The 7645-nt window shown below is 46.9% G+C and overlaps 1 pseudogene; it reads right to left on the reverse strand.

Moving 5' to 3' along the window:
* Positions 1 to 1989: 1989 nt before the first annotated feature.
* Positions 1990 to 6892, reverse strand: LOC109759507 (uncharacterized; annotated as a pseudogene).
* Positions 6893 to 7645: the final 753 nt, after the last annotated feature.

Raw genomic sequence — 7645 nt, forward strand, 5'->3', positions numbered from 1 at the left:
CAGTCCATTGTGGTATTCTCGCTACTGCTGTAGGATCAACTGCTTTATTACTTTATTTTACTACTCAGATTAGTACTTTATTGCTTGCTTGTTTGAATATTTCCGCACGTTTCATAGGAGTTCTCCGCGCGTCCCCCGCGTCGTCCCCAGGGCGGCTCGGGGGAACCCTAGGTACGCCGCCGCCGCTCCCCTCTACAACACGTCCCCCCTCCCGCCGCCGCTGGATGAGTCCGCCGGGCGAAGCCCGCGCCGGAGGATGGTGGCGGCGGGGATCTCCGCGCGCTCGGCGGCCTAGGTTGCCGGCGTGAGCCCGTGGTGGTGGGAGTCTCGTCCTCGGCGTCTCCGGCCGGCGTGGCGTCCTCGTCCTCTCGCAGGTGATGGGCTGCCGGCTGCTCGTGGCTGCCTCGACGCGACGGCGTCCCGAGGTTTCAGATCTGACCGTGGCGGGCTCGGCCGATCTGGCCCGTTAGTTTCGGCCGGCGGTGAGGTTAGTGGTCGTGTGTGGTGATGGCGCCGCCGCCGCGCAAGAGGTGCTTGGGCCAATGGGTTCGCATGCTGGCGGCGCTAGGGTTCCCCCATCCTCGTCCGACAGCGTGAGGGTGCGGAGGTAGGGTTGCTCCGGGCGAAATCCGATGGCGCGGTGTCTGCGGATGTCGCTCTCCTCCTGGGGGCCGTTGTGGAGTTCTCCGACCTCCTCCGCTCTCGGGTCACTTTCTTCGGGTGAAAGCCCAGGACCTACGGTGCAGGACCAGACGATGGCGTGGTACGTCGCTTCCTCTCCCGAGGGCGTCGTCTTGAAGATCGTGATTCCCTGCGTGCTTTCCGAGAGCTGGACTTGCACGACATCGCCGCAGGTGGCCGGCGATGCGCCCAGAGGTGGAGTAGTGTTTCCTCCTCCGCATCGAAGACGGCGGATCTTGGAGGCGTGGCGCAGCGGAGACTCGGTGCCCGATGCGTGTAGATGGACTCGCGCAGGAGGAGGTGGCTGTCTGGCGTCATGGTGGCGTCGATGGCAGAGTGGCCTGACAAGGTAGAAGCAGCCTCAATATCTACTCTGAAGACGGACCTGTGGAAGATGGCGGCGACGACACATGTGAGTGCGTCAGACCGGTTTGTGCCCCAGACCCGGTATGTGGCTCGGCTGGGTGCTTCCGGCCTTTGATGATAGGTCTAGGTGAGTGGTCTGGGTATTTGACCCAGCTAGCATCCCTTCATCATATGGATAGGAGTAGTGGCATATGTTGCCAAGATGGCGGATTCAGGCATATTGTTGTAATACTTTGTAAGGTCCTCGAGAATAATCAATAAAGTGGCCGCATGCATCTCCCGGATGCAGAGGCCGGGGTCATCCTCCTTTTTAAAAAAAAAGATTAGTACTAGATACTGTAAATCATATGCTGAAGTTGTTCCATTAAGCAAAAGATGTGCTGTACTGCAACACCCAACAGCCAGTTCCGACACAAGCACCTCTGCTACCCTCTCGCTTCTGTCTCAATCTGCCCGGCCTTACAATTTGCATCCCAAATGTGATTAATCAAGGGTATAGTTATTTTTCTACTATGAGAAACAGGTACTATAGCTTAGAAAACTCAAGTAGCCAACATGCACAGGCACATTTTGATCTAGTTTGGCCATGCGGGGTGACCGACATTTGTTAGCTTGGCAAAGCTCTTGTCTTCGACCAAAAACAATTACATTCGTCAATTCGACCCAAACTCAAATGTAGGTTTACTCCAAGCTGAAACATAATAAATAATAAAGGTACCTCCCTAGAAGTTGTAGGAATAGAACAAAAAAACATATATTGGTCTACTACTTCTTCAAGTTTGATCATGTAAGATCAAACAAACATCCGTCCAGTTCTTCAGGTTTGATCACACAAGACAACATAAACATATATAGGTCTACTTCAAATTAGATTACACAAGACAACAAAATAAACAAATTAGTTCCAAGTTTGATCGCCTAAGAGCATGAGCTAAACAAGAGTCATAGAGGGAAGATGTACCCCTCTGCCAAGTTGTCGAGCTTGTCCCTCACAAGTAGAGACCAAGCAATGACAACCTGCAGCTTAGCATTGCCAATAGTACATTCTTGAGTGCTTATTTGGCAATCTTGAGCAGGGAAGTCTAGCCGGGCTTCATCAGCAACAATACCAGACTTTGAATAGCCTTTCATGATAATCCTAAGCGATCCTTTTGATTCCACAGTAACAACATTCCTTGACAGAGGAAGGTAACCATCTAGTCCATCTTCGGGAAAATTTTGAACAGAATCAAGCAACACAACTTGCCGACATGCAGCAGCAATAGCACCTTCAGTAGACGTTGAACAAGAAACTTGTACACCATAAAAGGAAATCCCCCTCCAACAACACGAATAGACAAGATAGTGGCCTGGATCGCACTACGAACAGTCTGAAGGCCCACCTCTGCGCTACACAGGCAGCCAAGGAAAAGAGCAGTATCACCACCGAAATGGTGGTGGTTAGTAGAACTCATCAATGCTTTGTCTTGGGGCTCTGCTCCATCTTTTATCCTTAGTTCAACTTCAAAGTCAACAGGGTACTCGGCCAGAATAGCACGAGACGGGCCAGTCAAGTGCAAAAAAGGATCCTGCAAACATCATTGTTGTCATTACTAACGCTAAAATGAAACATATGAGATAACATGGAAAGTATTACAAAGAATTAAATTTAAATAGACCATCACAACTTTGCTTAGGAACAAACTCAATGACTTTTATGTTCCTCATAACAGGAACATGAAGCTACAAGACATGTTCATATTGGAAAGTTAACCAAACTGGAGAAGTACTTAGTTACTTAGATGCATATAGGCATAGTCAATCTGCATGCTACTTGTGTTTTACTCAGGTGCAAGCACGAGGGGTTTTGTGCCTGCATAACACTTTTTATTTTTTCCCTCTTATCTTTCTTTCTATCTTCGATGTCTCAAGTAAATAAAACAATTTAAGCTCCGGTGCATGCTCAAGTAGCTAGATAGGATGTCTTTCCTAGATGGACGCCTAAATACGGTATCTTGGTAACTCAATAGTGTATCTCATTAACTGAAACACGTAGCAGCGAGTCACCGAATCAAATATCCAAGTTACATCATTGTGGTACCGAGGCATCAAATATCTACTTATTTGCATCAATATAAGTGAGCGTAGACAATCACGTGAAGGTTGCCATGTAATGTTTAGGAGGAAGATAATCTGTGCTATATTGCCGAAGTTACAATTGTGAAATGTAGCAACTAGATAAAAAATTAAGAAGTGACAGAGCTGATAAAAAAATGAGATCTTTGCCAAGGTGAACAAATAACACAAAGTGCCATCTCCCTCCTTTTTTGTTTCAATACATGTATATTCTTGCTTGCAAGGTCATATGAATCATCTATTTTTTCTTCTTATGGTTGTTTTAGTTGCATGTGCCTTAATACAAATAGCTAAAAAATACAGATATTTTGCTTAGAGAGGGTTTGATTTGTTGCTTGCCGTGCTTAATTTATAGAGGTGCTATCTATCTGTTTGTTTGAAATGCCTATGAATGAGAATGGTATTCCCTTCCTAAGAGATTTTTGTACTGATGGACAGAGCACCAGTAATTAATGGTCATATTGATTGTTTGAATGTTCCTCTTGCTGCTGACAACAGTACAATTGATTATATCTCTGAATGAAAACTGACTCATCTTCCATGGTCATTAGAAGGTCGAAACGGGAGAATGACCTCTACTTCCTAAAATGTTTTCATTTCGGTTTACTGAATAAGCTAAATATATATCTGGGGAGCAAGTGTTAGAACACAGAAACCTATGATATTGCTGCTGTTGAGATATGTATGAAAATATTGGAATCAAATTTAACCATGCAACCATATCAACAAGGGCTGGTATTCTGCCTGGAAGGTGCAGTATTGAAGCTGCTTGCATTAATCCAGAATAGATCTTGACTTTGGCCAGAAGTAGAAACTTTTTTTTCATATAACCTTTTCTTTACTAACTACCACTAGATGTTACTCACAGAGTGAGTTTGTTATCTGTTGTGCTACTCGACTAATGCTGCTGAGCTTAATTCCATTTCCTTCATGTGTAGTTACACGCTGATAGGGATAAACTTTGCTTCAATCAAATTGTTTTCATCCATGAAAAATGATTATCAAGCTATGCTTATTTAAGAACCAGCAGAGCCATATCGACCAACATATTAATTTTCAAATGTTTGCTAGTGTAAATGTTTAACACACAAAATCACATTCAAGAGAGAAAAAAATTTCATATACATACCTTTTCAGTGAGTAATTGGCAGTTAGTCCTGGAGCGAGAGAAGAGAAGGTTGTGGTTACCATCCACAGCGTCTCGAGCAGCAACTACGCCGTACACATAGAGTGGCCACTTCAAGCTGTCATCTAGATCAAATATTTTGAAGGAGTAGATCTGCAATGCCTTGGTGGCGAAGCCGGAGTATGGGATGATACCAGGAGCAAAGGGGGTAAAGTACATAGGAGACAATGTGGCTGCAACATCAATGTGTGTAGTGTTATATAAATGTACAAATTACTAAACCAAGAGAAGTGCAATATTTTACTATACAAGAAGGAAAGCAGCATGTAATATGATTGCATTGACTGAGAAATGCATATTAAGAAACAAAAAGGAACCAAAAGCAGGAAATACATGAGCACATAGGTGCTACCCTCACCGACAACAAATCGGAACATCCACTTGGGAAACTGTGCACTTGTGTCTGTGTATTTGTGCAGGTATATACCTGTTTCACCATCCGTATCACTGGTCTATTTCCTTTGAAATGTGCACTGTAGTCCTGACTTTAGTTCATTAATCACTACCTTCCAACAGCTAATCCTATTTGACAACTTATTGTCTCCATGTTTGAACGGTACGGTTCGCTAGGCCTCTGAGAGACATATGTATATGATCAATCAATACCCTTGGTAATTACTCACTTGTCTTTACAGTAAATTGGTGAGAGTTGATTTGTTCCTAAATCTGACATGCATGATGCATTAGTACACTGACATTATATTCTAGGAATTTGGTGTGGGTTTTTCTAAATTCTGGCACAAGCACTAATTCCCCCTAAACTAGTACAATGAGTTTCCCCAGAGTTACAAATTTTCTATCAAAATTACTAAAACTTTTACTGTACAAGAAGTAAAGGCAGAAAGTGATACGATTGCACTGATTGAGAAATTGATTCATATTAAGAAAGAACAAGGAAGCAAAGCTGACCATAAAGACTAAGTTAGGTTTTTTCAAAGAAAAAAGAGACTAAGTTAGGTGTGATAATGAAGGAGCCATTGAAGCCGCCACACCTTAACACGGGGCTGCCCCAAATGGATTTCCAGCTGACACGGCGCTCTTTGTAAGCCGAAACTGCAGGAGCATCCTGAGAATTAGATTTGCCTGAATTGGGTGACCCATGCCTCGCTATGATTCTGGAGATCTCCGCGCATCTTTTTGACAGGCGATAGAGTAATCTGGCAGTCTCCAAGGGGATTGGCACACCGAGTTCCCTCAGAGATTGGACCCGGTAGCCCAGCTTGAGCGCCTCGTGCAAGAGCAGAGCGAGGGCCTCCTCTTGATTTGCAACGAGGTAGGGCAAACTGACCAGAGGCAGGCTCGCGACTTTCTGGTTCTGATCGACCAGCTGAGGTGATTCGAGAGATAGTGATCTCCCGTCGGGATGATGACGATTTAGGTAATCCTTCTTTCCGGCGATCGTCTCCAGGCCCCGGGACGTGGCCTCGCTCCTCAGCGTACCGGTCTCCCACCTCAGGGTCTCACGGTAGCGACCAAGAGCGTCCACCATGTCTGTTTTCGAAGTCCACGTCCATCTTCGTCTCTTCTCCCCAACACAGTTGATCTCAGTTAGGATCTCTCTTCCCGCCGCCGCCTATGATATATAAGATCTCCGCTGAGTCAGAGTCGGACTGAATCTCTGAGTCGGCGGCGGAATCTCTCTTTACGTCGCCGATTCCGCCGCCAATTAGGCTTCAACCAAGTTTTTTTTTTTGGAATAGATAACTGCCGAACGTCAGGATTTTAGGATCCCAACCCAAACGTGTTTTGTACCCTTGGATCATTAGCACGAATCTTGGAGCAAGGTGATTAGCCACGTCAGACCCTTTTTCGTTCGGGAAATACGCACATCGCCACGAACGGCTTCCCCTCCCCCACTCCGTTGTCTTTCTTCCTTCTCCCCCACGGGAGAGTATCCTGTGATACGGGAGCTTAGGTGCTCCCATGATACGGGTTTTTGGGCCATCGGATCTCAGATCCAACGGCGTATGAGAAGCTGCTGTAGCTGTTGTACATGCGCGCATTTTTCAGATTCTATGATGGCTTTTGTGCAAAAATATTCATCATCTCACAGGAGCTGTTGGATTTGAGATCCAACGGCTGAGGGCGCACGGGAGCACTTAAGCTTAGGTGCTCCCGGAGCACCAGATATTTTCCCTCTCCCCCACCCCCCTTCCCCCCGCATTCTTCTCTTCCCACCACCGGGAACTATCATCAATTCCTCCATCCTCCCCCTCCCTTTCCTCCGGGGAGGCACCGCTGGAGATTCCCAGCGCCGCCCCTATGGCGCGGCGTGGAGACGGAGGCTCGCGCGTGTCATGCGGCAAGCAGATCTCGGGCTGCGACCATGTCGACGACGGCGGAGAAGGGCCCACGCGCGTGGTGGTGTGGTGATTCCAGTGGGCCGGAGTTGCCAGAGAGATGGAAGGTAGGTGGTGGCGCTTCTAGAGGAGGCTGGACGCGGATGGGGGTGGAGTAGAGTTGTCCCCGTGGCGCACGGAGGGGCATAGAAACGGCGAAGACGACGCCGACATGCTCCACAGGGGCGGCGATCCATGCAGCCATAGGCTTTGGGCGGGCGTGACGGATCGGGCTCGAGGACGGACATGGCGCTCCTCTGCTTCCATCGAGCTGCAAGGGCGCGTGCCGTCCCCGCTCGCCATTGTCCACGTGTCCTCACCGACGCGTAGGCTGATGACGCGGTGAAGGCACACCCTGATTTGCTCCTGACAACCCAAGCGGGGTCAAAGCCACAGCCGCAACTCGAGCTAGATAGCCACGGCGACTCACCGCACAAGACCCCGCCATTGGATTCATTTCTCTGCAGGTAGCATCCTGCTGAACCTTCTTTCATATTTGTTCGGTTAATCGTCTGCAATTTTTTGCCATGCCACGATGCAGTAGATGCACGGCAGATTTCATTATTGCAGTCTCACTATATTGGTAGAGGAGCAGCATTTTTAGTTTTTGAGTAGAGAGAGCAGATATGCATGAGATTATATCCATATAAATTGGCTAGACAAGCAAACAAAACACCATGGCAACTTTCTTATTAAGATGGCAAATGTTTGGAGTGGTGAGGCCGTGAGATGGTAGTTTTAGTGTGGGAAACACGGCAATTTTTAGTACACAACTGTAGCTTCATAAAACGAGCATAGCAGTAATTTTTGCCATGCTCAAAGATTGTGTCATGTACAAAGTTGCCATGCTGATTTTGTGATTGCAGTTTCACTGTCCACGGCCATATACAAGTTTACTTGATACCATCATAGAATTAGAATAATTTTTGCCATGCTCAAAGATTGTGTCATGTACAAA

Source organism: Aegilops tauschii, chromosome 2, assembly GCF_002575655.3.
Source record: "Aegilops tauschii subsp. strangulata cultivar AL8/78 chromosome 2, Aet v6.0, whole genome shotgun sequence".
In the NCBI taxonomy this organism is placed as follows: domain Eukaryota; kingdom Viridiplantae; phylum Streptophyta; class Magnoliopsida; order Poales; family Poaceae; genus Aegilops; species Aegilops tauschii.